The following is a 15186-nucleotide window of genomic DNA, read 5'->3' as shown; positions in this document are numbered from 1 at the left end:
AAGTTGATTTTGACTCCTGGCGGCGCCCACAGAGCCCTGTGGTTCTATTTGGTAGAATAAAGGAGGGGTTTACCATTGCCACCTCCCGTGCAGTATGAGATGATGCCTTTCAGCATCTTCCTATATCGCTGCTGCCTGATATAGTACCAGCGGGGATTCAAACCAGCAACCTTCTGCTTGTTAGTCAAGCATTTCCCTGCTGTGCCATTTAAGGCTTTATTGTATATAACCGAGAGGAAAAAACAGTCAGATATCATAAGAAATTTGTTACAAGGTTTAAGGAGAATCAGGACCTTAAATATTTCTTGATCCTTCGACATGTTTATGTAACTTGAGAAGAAGTTAACAACAACAACAACAACAACAAAAGGCCTCTTGATGGACACAGATGGATCCTGAGCTGCCTTAACCATACTGACACTGGATTGTGGAAGTCGAGGAAGAACATGAATACCTAATGAAACTGAATGTTTGTATTAATTTTTGCCCGCAACTCAAGGCAATCAGGTTCTTCTGTAGGGAATCAGATGGCAGCTTCTACTGTTCTTAAAATATCAGCGCCATTCCAATTACACTAAATAAGATCATGATGTAAAACATTAATTACAATATGAGCTGGTGGAAATGTAGAGTCCCATATGAACAGTTAGCTCCATGAACTGTGCTAGATGAAAAATTCTGTTTTATGGAATGAACCATCTGTGAGTACCAAAAGCAATTTTATAGGAGTACAGTCTACTGGGAAGTTCTCTGGGGCAAGTTTATTTATTTATTTATTTATTTGATTTGATTTGATTTCTATACCGCCCTTCCAAAAATGGCTCAGGGCAGTTTCAAGTTCCATTGAAATTAATGTGAGCTGCTGAAGTGTAGTATTGTGCCCCAGGTTTGAAATCCATGGATCACAGCACTAGGAAATTGAGAGAAAAGGAGGGAAAGTCATTGGTTTTAAAATTTATTTATTTGTGCTTTTATTTATTTACATTTCCAACCAGTCGTGCTCCATAGATTCATTGGCTGATATCCAGACTAGCTTTGTGCATGGAGGAGGAGAGTTGTGGAACCCTCAAGGCACAGTGGATTGCAGAGGGAAGGGGAGAGTAGCAAAAGCCATCCCTCCCTGTTGCATGCACAAAATATGTTCTTGGCATTATTTATTATTATTTATTTACACAGTCAGACAGGTGTTATTGACTGGTTTGTTTTATCCAGACATCGAGTCCTTCCCAAGGACCTAGGATGGCTGAATTGTCAATGTTGTTGCTGTTGTTATAGATATTGTCGCAGAATATAGGCTGTTCCCAGTAAAGCTGCTTTTTGTAATTGGCTGATGGTGATTTCTGTGGCCCCTATGGTGCTGAGGTGCTCTTCAAGGTCTTTTGGAACTGCACCCAGGGTGCCAATTACCACTGGGATTATTTTGGTCTTCTTCTGCCACAGCCTTTCAATTTCAATTTGTAGATTGTTGTATTTTGTGATTTTTTCTATTTCTTTTTTTTTCTATTCTGCTATCCCCTGGTATTGCTATGTTGATTATTTTCACTTGTTTTTCTTTCTTCTCGACTACAGTGATATCTGGTGTATTGTGTGGCAGATGTTTGTCTGTTTGTAGTCGGAAGTCCCATAATATTTTTACATCTTCATTTTCTACAACTTTTTCAATTTTATGGTCCCACCAATTCTTGGCTACAGGTAGCTTGTATTTTTTTGCAGATGTTCCAGTGTATCATCCCTGCTACCTTGTCATGCCTTTGTTTGTAATCAGTCTGTGCGATCTTTTTACAACAAACAAAGGTGGTTGTTGTTGTTGTTATCATCATCATCATCATCATTATTATTACATTTATATCCCGCTCTTCCTCCAAGGAGTCCAGACCGGTGTACTACATACTTAAGTTTCTCTTTCACAACAACCCTGTGAAGTAGGCTAGGCTGAGAGAGAAGTGACTGGCCGAGAGTCACCCAGCTAGTATTATGGCTGAATGGGGATTTGAACTCGGGTCTCCCCGGTCCTAGTCCAGCACTCTAACCACTGTGTCTGGATGTCAGCCAGCATAAATAATCATATTTATAACTATAATCCACCACCATCACTTGCTCAATCAGCTCCCCTTTCATTTGATCCTGATGGAACTTGCCCATCAGAACACATGGGTAGTCTACCAGAGGATGTCAGCCTTTCCACTGCTAACTAACATGACATCAAAGCCAGTCTATGTCTCAGAATGCTGGGCTTACTTGTTTTGCATATTGGATCTAAAGGATTTGTCTTTCTAATTATGAAGTGATTGAAAAGCAAGGATGATTTGAGATTGTTAGCTTACTTACCAGTAGGCTTATACGATCACCCTGCATTCTGTGTGTCCGTGTATGTATGTGTGTGTGTGTGTCCCACCCCCCATCAACTTTGCAGTGCCTGGACCAATAGGAACCAAAATGGGTACAGTAGTAGGGACACATAGCGACACCGGAATGGCATAGTTTGTGATGATTTCATCCACCCCAAGATGGCGGATATGTAAATTTTTGAGGTGCAAGTGGGCTAACTTGTGAACCACCTAACCGATCTGAACCAAATTTGCTACAGCTGTAGGGACACATAGGGATACCTCAACAGTGTATTTTGTGATGATGTCATCTACCCGGATTCAAGATGTTGGATGTGTGAATGTCTGAGGTGCAAGTGCGCTAACTTGTGGACTGATTTGAACCAATTAAGTACAGTTGTAATGAGTGACACTACAGGGACATCTCAGTGGTGCAGTTTGTGATGATGTTATCCACCCCAATTCAAGATGGTGGACACATAAACTTTTGAGGTGCAAGTGGGCTAATTTGTAAACTGCTTAACCGATTTGAACCAAATTTGCTACAGATATTTGGACACAAAGGGATACCTCAATGGCATAGTTTATGATTATGTCATCCACCCCAATTCAAGATGGTGGACGTGTGAATGTTTGAGGCACAAGTGGGTTAACTTGTGCACTGTTAACCAATTTGAACCAAATTAGTTGTAGTGAGAGACACACAGGGACACCTCAATGGCATAGTTTGTGATGATGTCATCCACTCTGATTCAAGATGGTGGGCACGTAAACATTTGAGGTGCAAGTGGGCTAATTTGTGAACCACCTAACCAATTTGAACCAAATTTGCTACAGCTGTATGGACACATAGGGATGCCCCAATGGTGTAGTTTGTGATGATGTCATCCACTCCAATTCAATATGGCAGACATCTGAACTTTTGAGGTATAAATGCACTAACCTGAGGATGGTCTAACCGATTTGAGCCAAATTTGGTACAGTTGTAGTGACAGACACACAGGGATACCTCAAAGGTGTAATTTGTAATGATGTCATCCACCCTGTTCCAAGATGGCAGACGTGTGAACATTTGAGGGTGAGTGGGCGACAAAGTGGCAAATGCGGTTCAATGTTGGCAAGTGTAAAGAGATGCACATTGGGATGAAGAACCCCAACTTCAAGTATATGCTGATGGGATCTGAGCTGTCAGTGACTGATCAAGAGAGGGATCTTGGAGTCATGGTGGACAGCTCATTGAAAGTGTTGACTCAATGTGCGGCAGCTGTAAAAAAGGCTAATTCCATGCTAGGGATCATTAGGAAGGGGATTGAAAATAAAACTGCTAATATTATAATGCCCTTATACAAAACTATGGTGTGGCCACACCTGGAGTACTGTGTACAATTCTGGTCACCACATCTAAAAAAGGACATTGTAGAACTGGAAAAGGTGCAGAAGAGGGCAACCAAGATGATCAAGGGCCTAGAGCACCTTTCTTATGAGGCTAGGCTACAACACCTGGGGCTATTTAGTTTAGAAAAAAACAACTGCGGGGAGACATGATAGAGGTCTATACAATCATGCATGGAGTGGAGAAAGTGGACAGAGAGAAATTCTTCTCCCTCTCACAGAACACTAGAACCAGGGGTCATCCCATGAAATTGATTGCCGGGATATTTAGGACCAACAAACAGAAGCACTTTTTCACATAACACATAATCAACTTGTGGAATTCTCTGCCACAAGATGTGTGGTGACAGCCAATAACCTGGATGGCTTTAAGAGGAGTTTGGATAACTTCATGGAGGAGAGGTCTATTGATGGCTACTAGTCGGAGGGCTCTAGGCCACCTCCACCCTTGGGGACGGGGTGCCTCTGGGTACCAGTTGCGGGGGAGTAACAGCAGGAGAGAGGGCATGCCCTTAACTCCTGCCTGTGGCTTCCAGCGGCATCTGGTGTGCCACTGTGCGAAACAGGATGCTGGACTAGATGGGCCTTGGGCCTGATCCAGCAGGGCTGTTCTCATGTTCTTAAGCAATCTAACTTGTGGACCTCGATTTGAACCAAATTTAGTCCAGTTGTAGTGAAAGTAGGCAGATTAGTTCTTACTAGAACAACTTGTTTTATATTTCAGAAACATTACACTAGAATCCTTAGAAGACTGCAACTACAATCATACACACACTTACTAGAGAATAAGCCCCATTCAGCATAGTGTGACTTTCTTCTAGGTAAACATGAAATAGGATTGTACAGCATGGATCTTGCTTAGTATTGCCTATTGCACAGCTAAGCCCCTTTTTGGATGTCTCTGGGCTGGGATATTATTATTGGAGCTGCTGGGTTAATCATTGTGATGAGAGTGGGAGCATCTCATCATCATGTTGAATCAGGGCATTTTTAAACTAGTAGTTGTGTGTCCAAATGGACACTCCGCCCTAGCTACTGGATGTCCAGTTAACATGATTTGGACACATAACATTCACGTAATGAAAGGGGAAAAATAATTTGAGAAACTGTGAATATGAAATGAATTGTAATATATTTAAAACATACTAATTTTTGGTAACATTTAAAATGAAGTCAAAGGTCTTATTTCAAGCAATATTATTAGGTTAACTACTAAGTATATCAGAAGTTATAACTAAACTAATACAAAAAATGTTAATACTGTCTATGGTATAACTAGAACAGCAGAACAACATATTGCACAGTAACATATAAGAGTCTTATAAACCATCTGCTTTTTTGAAAAAATTCAAATCAGGGGTGAGACTACCATTGGGCAGCCTGTGTTCAGTGAACACTGTGTTCTTCACTGGACATATGCACATGTAACATGAGACCGTAGTTAAATGGGCTAGAGGTTGGAATTCTTGTACATCCAAATGCGTAAAACTGCAGTTTCATGGCAAAAGCAACCTGCGGTTTCCCTCAGCAAACTCCAGTTTGAACCTTTGGTTTGTGGTGAGTTTTGCCACCCCAACCTGAGGTTTTGCGGTGGCAGTATTATGTCTGAATGCCAACGCTGCCATAACCACAGTTTCATTCTGTTTCTGGAACCATAATCATAGAGAGAGCAGCCCAGATGCACCTGGGATTATGCGTGCTCCATGCTTGCAGCGCTTCTCAATGGCCACCTCTCAGAACACTTGCCCCACCCCTGCCTCCGCTCCAATAAAGTGGTTGCCTGGCAACAGAGATGCCGCCATGTCTCATCACAAACTTGTCAGCCTGTCAAACAGGAAAGTCTCGAGGGGGCATGCCCTCTTCCCACTCTCTCCCTTGCTCTCCCCCACCCCCTGGCAATCAGGAGAGAAAGGGGATGGGATGAAAAGATGGGCACTATGTACTTTGCTCTCCAGAAAGGAAGCAATAAAGATGTATGTTCACAAGCACATGCAGTAGTGGTGGCAACATAAACAAGGCAACCCCATTAGGTCACTGGGATGACCAGGGCCCCACTCTCTTGCGATTCCTCACAGCAACAGATCTGCATACACCACAACACCAGTCCAAACCTGGGAAATTTGAATGAGAGTAAAGATCTGTCCCTGGTCCCGTTGTTTTCCCAACCTGCAATGCTTGGACACAAGGAACATCAAAATCTCCTTTGGGTGCATAAAAGGCTTTCCTGGAGAGGACGGGGTCACTGTGCAAAAGTTCTATCATGAGAGAGTAGTCCGCCCAGGAGCAGCATCCATCCTCATCACATGTGAGGAATCTCTTCTTTCACTTAAGACAATGCTGATCCTGCTGCCCGGCCCTTATCATGAGTAAGCCTAGGGACCACATGTGTTAACCCAAGGCCCCAATTCTTCAATATTATTGTACAAAAAATAGAACTGAGCCATTCAAGAATTCCCAGGTGGGGCTGCCTTTCAAACCCAACCCCAGGTATCACTACCCTGCCAGCGATCTAATACCCTACCCAGTGATCTAATGGGGTTGCCCTGTTTATGTTGCCGCCACAACTAAATGTGTTTGTGAACATACATCTTTATTGCTTCATTTTTGGAGAGATATGCACATAGTGCCTATCTTTCCATCCCATCCCCTTTCTCTCCTGATTGCCATGGGTGGGTGGGTGGGGGGAGAGCAAGGGACAGAGTTGGAAGAGGGCATGCCCCCATGAGTCTTTCCAGTTTGACAGGCTGACAATCTTGGCAACTGCTTTATTGGATCAAAGACAGGGGGTGGAACAAGTGCTCTGAGAGGTGGCCGTGAGAAGTGCTACAGGCATGGAACAGGTGTGATCCTCAGTGGGTCTGGGCTGCCTTCTCTATTAGGGGTGTGCACGGAATCAGCTGGTCCAGTCCTGTTTGAGTTCGAACTGGACCAGGTCAGTTCGGTCTGGAACCCCTTGAAACCCTGCAGTCTGGTCTGGTCCATGGGGGGTGGGGTGGGTGGGTTTGGGATTCAAACTTAAAAAAACAACAACTTACCATTTCTGGGGGGAGGTTCTCCGAGGTGGTGGTGGGTCTGCAGAGGTTCCCCCTTCCCCCGCCAGCCTTCCATTCTTCTTCGGTCCATTCATGCCTTTCCCCCCGGTGTGGCAGCCATGACCCAGGTCACGCAGAGGCCCATTGTGCAGGTATGATGACCTCCAAATGGCCATTGTGCCAGGGGGAAAGGCCCGATAATTTTTATTTTTTAAAATATCATTCATGAACTCCCTGAACGGACTGGGGGGGAGGAGTTCGGTTCGGGGTCGAGCCAAATCAGGGGTGGTTTGGCTTGACCCCAAGCCTTCGGACTGAACCGGTTCGGTACTGAACCTGTTTGCACATCCTTACTCTCTATGATTACGGTTCCCTAGAATTACAGTTCCAGAAACAGCACAAAACTGTGGTTATGGCAGCTTCCGAGTTTGGACATAATACTGCCACTGCAAAACCTCCGTTTGGGGAGGCAAAACTCATTATAAACCAAAAGTTCAAACTGGAGTTTGACGGGGGAAAGCGCAGGTTGCTTTTGCCGTGAAACCATCCTTTCGCACATTCGGGCGTATACAAATTCCAATCTCTGACCTATTTAACTGTGATTTTGTGTTACATGCAAATACAGCCAGTGAAGAACACAGTGTTCACTGAATACAGGCTGCCCAATGGTAGTTTCACCATTATGCAGAGGCCATTTACGTGCTTTGGAAATGCCCTCATGGGCATCTGGGAAATGCCCTACTGACGTGCAGTCATAGCTGGGGCGGGGGTGGGGGGAGGCACTGCCATTACAGAAGTGGCAGTGAATGGAAGAGGAGCAGGTACGGACTGTGTAAGCCCTCAGTTTTAAGCTCTCAGTTAAAGGGGCTATGTAAACCCTCAGTTTTAAAGGGATGTGCCTGCTGTTCAGATGCCGAATCGCATTTTGAGCACGTCCTTAACATTTCCCTGTTCACACTGTACTAAACACAACATATTTCTGTATATACTGAGAGATCAGGTTTTCTATCTCTTCATAAGAATTCTGCTACAGCTGGACATGTTTTTTCACATTTTAAAATTTTATTGGTTTTTACAATATCTTAACAGTCCAATTACATTTAATTAAGTAAATATTGACTTCCCACTTACCAGTCTGCATGGTTCATATTAGCTATACAAATCTACCATTGCTATAATAATTCAAAACACATATACTCCACACTGCAAACTCGATTTTACACTATCCAACCTGCTGTTACTAAATTTCAAACCCTGCTGAAAGGTCCATATTGGAAAAATAGTTCTTTAAGTAAAGTAAGAATGGCTCCCAATCTTTTTTGAAACATTCCAAGTTTTCATCCCTTATGAGTGCTGTAAGTTTTGCCATCTCAGCGTATTTCAAAATTTTTATCAACCAATCTTCTTTTGAGGGCATTTTATTATCTTTCCATTTCTGCGCATATACTATTCTATCCGCCGTGGTTGCATACGTTAAAAATGTTAAATTTCTTCTGGAGAACTCTCCTTGCATTATTCCCAACAGGAAGGATTCTGACCTCTTAGGAAATGTCATTTAAAATTTTTTCTTCAACTCATTATATATCATATCCCAAAAGGCCTTGGCCTTCCCACATGATGGCCACCACATATGAAAAAAGGTTCCTTCACATTGTCCACATTTCCAACATTTGTTTGGAACATTTTTATATATTAATGCTAATTTTTTCGGTGTCAAATACCACCTGTAATCATCTTATAATAATTTTCTTTTAAAGTATAACATGCAGTGAACTTTAAATCAGTTTTCCATAATTTTTCCCAAGCTGCCATATCTATATTATGACCCACATCTTGAGCCCATTTTATCATAGTCGTTTTAACCACTTCATCTCTTGTCTCCTCCAAAAGCAACAACTTATACATCTTAGAGACTAATTTTTCATCATTTCCACACAATTCCTTCCTGAATCTCGACATTTGATCCTCAAATCCAACTTTAAGATCCTTCTTGTAAATTTCGTTTAGCTGATACTGAAACCAGTTACTAACCAAATTTTGTACTTTGATTAGGTTTTTTAATTTACAGCCCCTCTCTTGAAAACAAAACAAGTCCCTATAGGTACCCCATTCAGATTGCATATTTATCTCTTTATGTGCCAAAGCTTCAATCGGGGATACCCATAATGGAGTTTTAGATTCCAGCCATTTTTTATATTTTACCCACACTCCCATTAGACTCCTTCTTACATAGTGATTGAGAAAGTCTTTATGTATTTACTTTTTTCATACCACAGATATGAATGCCATCCAAACCTTCTGCCAAATCCTTCCAGATCAAGTATTCTGGGATTTCGTAATGTTATCCATTCTTTTAACCACGTCAAACAAACAGCATCAAAATACAACCTTAAATCCGGCAGGGTAAGACCACCTCTTTCTTTAGCATCAGTTAAATTTGTAAATTTAATTCTTGGCCTTTTCCCTTGCCAAACAAATTTGGTTATGTCCTTTTGCCATTGCTTGAAACAGGTTAATGTATTAATTATAGGAATAGTCTGGAAAAGAAACAACATTTTAGGTAGAACATTCATCTTCACAACTGAAATTCTTCCCATTAAAGATAAGTTCATTCTAGTACAGCTGGACATGTTTTAGGAGGAAAACAGAAAACAGAGCTGTACCACAGTGTGGGGAAACAGTGGACATCCAGTTAGAATTTCTTTTAAAATGCCTTGTGTTGAACTGCCCTTTGCTTCTCTGCCTAAGAACTAACATAACTTGTCCAGAGTGCAAGAAGAACTGTGTGAATATTCTGGTCTGTCCTTATGGCAAATAAAGATCTTTGGGCAAACAACAATTGGATGCAACAATCTTTGTGACGAGAAAGCCAAAGCTTTTTCTTCTTTGTCCTGAATCTTAAAATATTTGACTTTCAGCCACCTGCACCTGTTGGTAACTGCCCGGTAGCTGGAACAGATGGTGACTTTGATTCTTCAGTTTCTTTATGCAGGTTGTGAAGAACCAATGGTACATTAGAGGCATTGACTTCTTTAAGTACACAGACATCTGCATTTCTAATTATTTAGTATTAGTCATAACTTAAGTAGGACAGAGAGGATGCTATATATAGTTGACTGCCTATCAATACAGTAGTAAAGCACAGTGTTCTTGTTTCAGCCTCTGGCAGGAGTTTTCAAATGGAGGTCATCAGAAGGGGATGGACTACAATTCCCATCACCCCCAGCTGCCCTTGGCCAGTGTGGCTGTGGGGTGATGCGAGTTGTAGTCTAACAACATCTGGGGACCCACATTTGAGAACCATTGACCTATAGGTTGTATACAAAGTAGCACGAGTGGAAGGAACGAAGCCCATGGAAAGGGACTTTCCTCTCCTCCCCACTGCAGTCCCCTGCAGTCCTTGAAAAGCCACTCCTGCAACAGAATGGCATGTGGCATAGAGGATTGCAGGGAATCTGCCAAAATCATGCAGGTTTTAGTAGATCTTCTGTTCTCCCTAACAACACCCACATCCGTGGCAGCCCGTGAACGCTCCTCCGGGGGGGGGGAGCAGTGGGAGGCACCTTTAAGAGTAAATTAATTCGGTGCTCACCTGTGCTGAGGCGGCACCTGAACACTGTTCGGAGCCGCAACATGCTGCCCAGCAGCCCCTACGGTGGGGAAGCGCCTCCACCACTCACCTGGCTTCCACGGAGCCGAGCCCCCGCCAGCGACCAGGTGAGTGGCAGAAGCGCTTCCCCACCATAGGGGCTGCTGGGCGGCACATTGCGGCTTCGAACAGTGTTCAGGTGCCGCTACAGTGGAGGTGAGCACCGAATTAATTTACTCTTAAAGGTGCCTCCCGCCACCACCCCCGGAGGTGTGTTCACAGGCCGCCACTGACCCATATCACATTTGTTTATTGCATATACATCATGCACTTCCCTCAAGGAGCTCAGGGTGGTGTGTGTATGCAATATTAGGCAAATAAGCAAATTAGGCCACCCGGATTTGGGAAGCTTGAATATGGCAGCCCTATACACAAGGAGCCTCATGTCTGAACAGGGATTTGAATGCAGAGAGCAGCATTTTGAGGGTGGGATGGGGAGCACAGGAGGCTGCAGGGAGGGAGGTGGGAAATTGCTCTTCTGAAAACTTCCTTCTACTTTCACCAGCTTTGGCACAGCTGCACGTTTTGCTCTAGTCCTAGGACAAAAATGAAGCATTACAAGAAAATGAGGTTGCTGCCCAAAATGGCAGCCTCGTGTCACGGTCTCCCTTGCTCTCCCTAACACTTTTTACAACTTAGCACACATGCTCTGACATCATTATGCTGTGTATTTCCCCATCTGCAGCCTTGGTGGCCAGTGGCAGAAGTGTAGAAACATGCAATGTGATAACATGATAAAACAGGGTAGGTAATGGGATACCATTACCTAGATGTCCTTGTGGCGAGGCGGATATTCACACAGGGCTGTTGGTTTCAGCGGCAATCCTTATTTCTTTACAATGTTTTGTTCTGCTTTAAAGGCACCAGGTGATTGTCATGTGTTTACCACTAAAAAGAAGATGTTAGCACCGTCACTGAACTGGATTTGGGTACAGATATGGGGGAGGTATCCTGAGGGAGTTTTCTATAAAAGGCAATGATAAAAGCAACTTCCTGGTGAGCAATAGGAGGTGACTGAAAGTATCAAGGAGAAAATGGAGAGAAACAACTTGAAAGAAGTGGGAGAGTGAAGGGAAAGGAGATGTCTAAACTGACAGCATATTCCAGTGCAGGATAGTAGTTCCCCATTTAGCAGCACACATCACCTAGACATACTTACTATCATGTGAATTTATGCGATTAGTAACTGGCACTTCAGAAGCAGAAGAATTCAAATGGCAAATGGTCTGTTGGGTGCAGAATGAAGACAAAGGTTGAGATAATTTAAATATCAAAAATCAAGAGAAGTCAAAATGGAACCATTTCTGTCCTTAGTGAACAGGAAAGGGGGCCCACCATAACCTGCACTGTGAGATAAGGTAATGAAAACGATTAAAGTTTTTGCTGAGGCTGTGTTCACACAGTCACAAGGATTCTGGTTAAAAAGTTAATCAGGATTAGTGAGACCTCAGAGCATTGATTGTGCAAATGTAGAATTTTAGGACAATCCTGGACAAATCACTCCAGCTAACCAGCTTTTAACCAGGATAGATAACTAGGATTAAATCCTGGTTATCTAGCCTGGTTAAATGCTGGTTAACTGCAGCAGTTTGAACAGGATTGCCCTGAAATTCTGCATTCACAGAATCAGCTCTGCTGGACTCACTAATTCTGATTAATATGTGATTGTGTGGACGCAGCCAAAATTAACAAATAAAATTGGCAGAGAATGCCTGCCCAACCAACATGACAATGTATGAACATGTAAAAATAAATTATACTTAACTAAGCTTACATTTATGCATTAATTCTCCTAGGTCCATCTCTGGCTCCTTCTGTCTTCTGAGGAGATGGTTTTTTTCTGTGGTGGCACCTCAGCCCTGCTAACTGGGCAGAGAGGTACCTTGTACAGTGATGACTCGCTTATTATTAGTATGGTGTTCTTGGTTAATCCATTCTACTTTTAGAATGGTGCTTTAGTTACTTTTAGTCCAGTTCTGGAGCTGAGGCGAGGCTAACAAACAGCCAGCAGCAAGAGCACTGAAGGCAGACTGCACTTGCCTCTCTGTAAATAATATCTATCTCATTAAACCATTAATATTCCTGATTCAACTCCACTATCTTGTCTTTGTATGCCACAACTCTTTCCTCTAGATTCTACACTTAGCAGGGAAAAGCAACGGCCCCTATTCATCCCACTATAGAATCTGTTCCTACAGCTGTTTGCTAATGCTTCCCTTTTCTCTTTTGTGAGCCCCTTTGGGACAGAGAGCCATCATTTCATTTCATTTCATTCATTTACTGCCTTGTGTATAAATATTCTTAATGATAATAATTTAGAACAGCCTTCTCAAACAGGCTTAGGAGCCACTTTCATTGCCTGTAGTTAGGTGCCAGTCCCAAGTAAAGACCTTTTTGTTCACACAACAGGCCTTTTAAATTAGGGTTTTCAGATTTGTTCTGATTTTTAATTAATTTTAAAATGAGTTTTTAAGCTGTTTTGTATTGTATTTTGTATTTTCTTTTTACCGTCTTTTGGGTCATGATTTAATGTGTTATGTGTTTTTATTGTATGTTTTAATCCTCTGCTATGAGCCGCCCAGAGAACAATTTGTTATGCGTCAGCTAACCAAGTTGTTTATCATTATCATTATCCTATTATCCTATTATCACTATTATTTTATTATTCCTATTTAACAGGGCCTTCAGTGAATTGCTCTGATTGTTTTCATGGTTTTAGTGGTTCTTTGTCTTCATAGACTGCTTTATTCTACTGCTTGTTCTTAGTATTCCATGCTTTTGGTATTCTAATGGTTTAAACTGTAATGGCACATTGTTTCTCTCTGTGGTTGTATGCTGTTTTGGATGCACTGTACAAAACAAACCAATCACTAAATGTTGGGCTGGCTCTCATGGACAAGATCAAGGGTAGGAGGGAAGGGCATCCAGCCACGTTCCGTGTGTGCTCCTGAGAAACGATCCTGCATTGACAGAAATTGAGGTAGGAGGAGAGGGAAATGATTGTGTGCTAGCTCTTAATCCAGGGTAAGATGGATCTGGGTAAGATGGTGCAGGGCTTGCTTTCCCTCTGCCCTTATACAGTGCTGGGTACATCCACTGCTGTCCTACCCAGATTGGGGCTAGCACACGGTCACTTGCCCTGCCTCCTCTCTTAAATTTTGCGGACACATGACCACTTCTCAGGAGTGCGCATGGGGCTTGGAGCCTGGCTGGATCTGGAGAGGAGAGAGAGCTGGAGAGGAGACCTGGCCTTGTGGTAGCAAGCATGACTTGTCCCCTTAGTTAAGTAGGGTCTGCCATGGCTTCATATGAATGGGAGACTACATGTGTAAGCTCTGTAGGATATTCCCCTTAGGGGTTTGAGCCACTCTGGGAAGAGCATCTAGGTTCCAAGTTCTTTCTCTGGCATCTCCAAGATAGGACTGAGAGAAATTCCTGCCTGCAACCTTGGAGAAGCTGCTGCCCGTCTGTGTAGACAATACTGAGTAGATGGACCAATGGTCTGACTCAGTACACGGCAGCTTCCTATGTTCCTCCTCCCCTGATCTTTGTCATGAGAACCAGCCCATTTTGTGACAGTGTATTAGTTCACATGGAGGAGGGGAGAATGAAATGTGTTGAACCATGAATCTTGAACATTTTATCCCAGAGTTAGTTCTTAAGAAGAGATGCTGCCACTCAAAGCCGTTAGCAAGGCACACCCTCCTGTCTGGAAGCCCAGCCCCTTCATTCTAGATGTGTCGAATCAGGTTGTAGTTGCTTAGCAGTTAGTGAGAGATGATCAATACCTACTTATTACTTGATGTTATAGATCTGAAAGCTGGGGCCATACTGGCTCAAATGAAGCTCTGTCAGCATCCAAATAATGAACAGTTTATGGAGCAGGTTTGTAGAACTCATGCTCCAGCATCAAGCCCAATGCAGCCCATCAGCCATGTATGGAAGTCTGCCAGGGGGTTGATAAAACTCTTGAGTTTGTGCCAACCTGGATTATAGAAACATGTGTTTCTTTTTCTTTTTGAAACTGCATTTCAGATCACAGATTTAAGAAAGCTGTACTGGCCACCAAAGACAGAAATGACTAAGTTTCCATTTCTTCAGTTTCTGGGCATGCATATTTTCCTAATGATATCCCTCTACCTATATGCATATTGTAGGTAGGGCATGCATATTTTCATAATGATATCCCTCTACCTACACTGTTTCTTCCCTGTCAATGAAAATTATTTAGACTGGAAAGTCATATGCTGAAATGTTGGGCTACAAACAAGTGTAACACATCCATCTAGTATGACTACATAATTGACATTGCCTGACATTTTATGACAACCAAATATATTTTGCATAGTTCACAAAAGCATTAAGAGCATATGAGCAACCAGGGAGTTGAGATAGCTTCATTCAAGGAACAGACTCAAAAAAGAATTACAATCATGGTGATCCTACTGGGTGATATATTTGGCCCAATGAACTGGGCTAGATATAGCACATACGATCAAGGTTAAATCTTGGTTCTGTGGTATATTTCACATATAGTGCACATTTCCCTGCCTCTGGTCACTAGTGAATTGGAGGAATTCTACTTCTCACATGGTTAGACATAGTGTGGACACTCCAGGGCTGGTTTAAGTATACTGCAACTACTGCAGCTGCAGGGGACCTACAGCATTTGGTGGGGGGAGAGCTCATACTGGGCTGAGGTCTGTGCAGAACAATAGTAAGAGGAGAGGAGAGGAGGGGAGAGGGAGAGGAGAGGGAGAGAGTCTCAGAAGCTGTACTCTAGCGA

This window comes from Hemicordylus capensis, chromosome 4 (genome assembly GCF_027244095.1).
Source record: "Hemicordylus capensis ecotype Gifberg chromosome 4, rHemCap1.1.pri, whole genome shotgun sequence".
Lineage (NCBI taxonomy): Eukaryota > Metazoa > Chordata > Lepidosauria > Squamata > Cordylidae > Hemicordylus > Hemicordylus capensis.
This window is presented reverse-complemented; position numbering follows the sequence as displayed.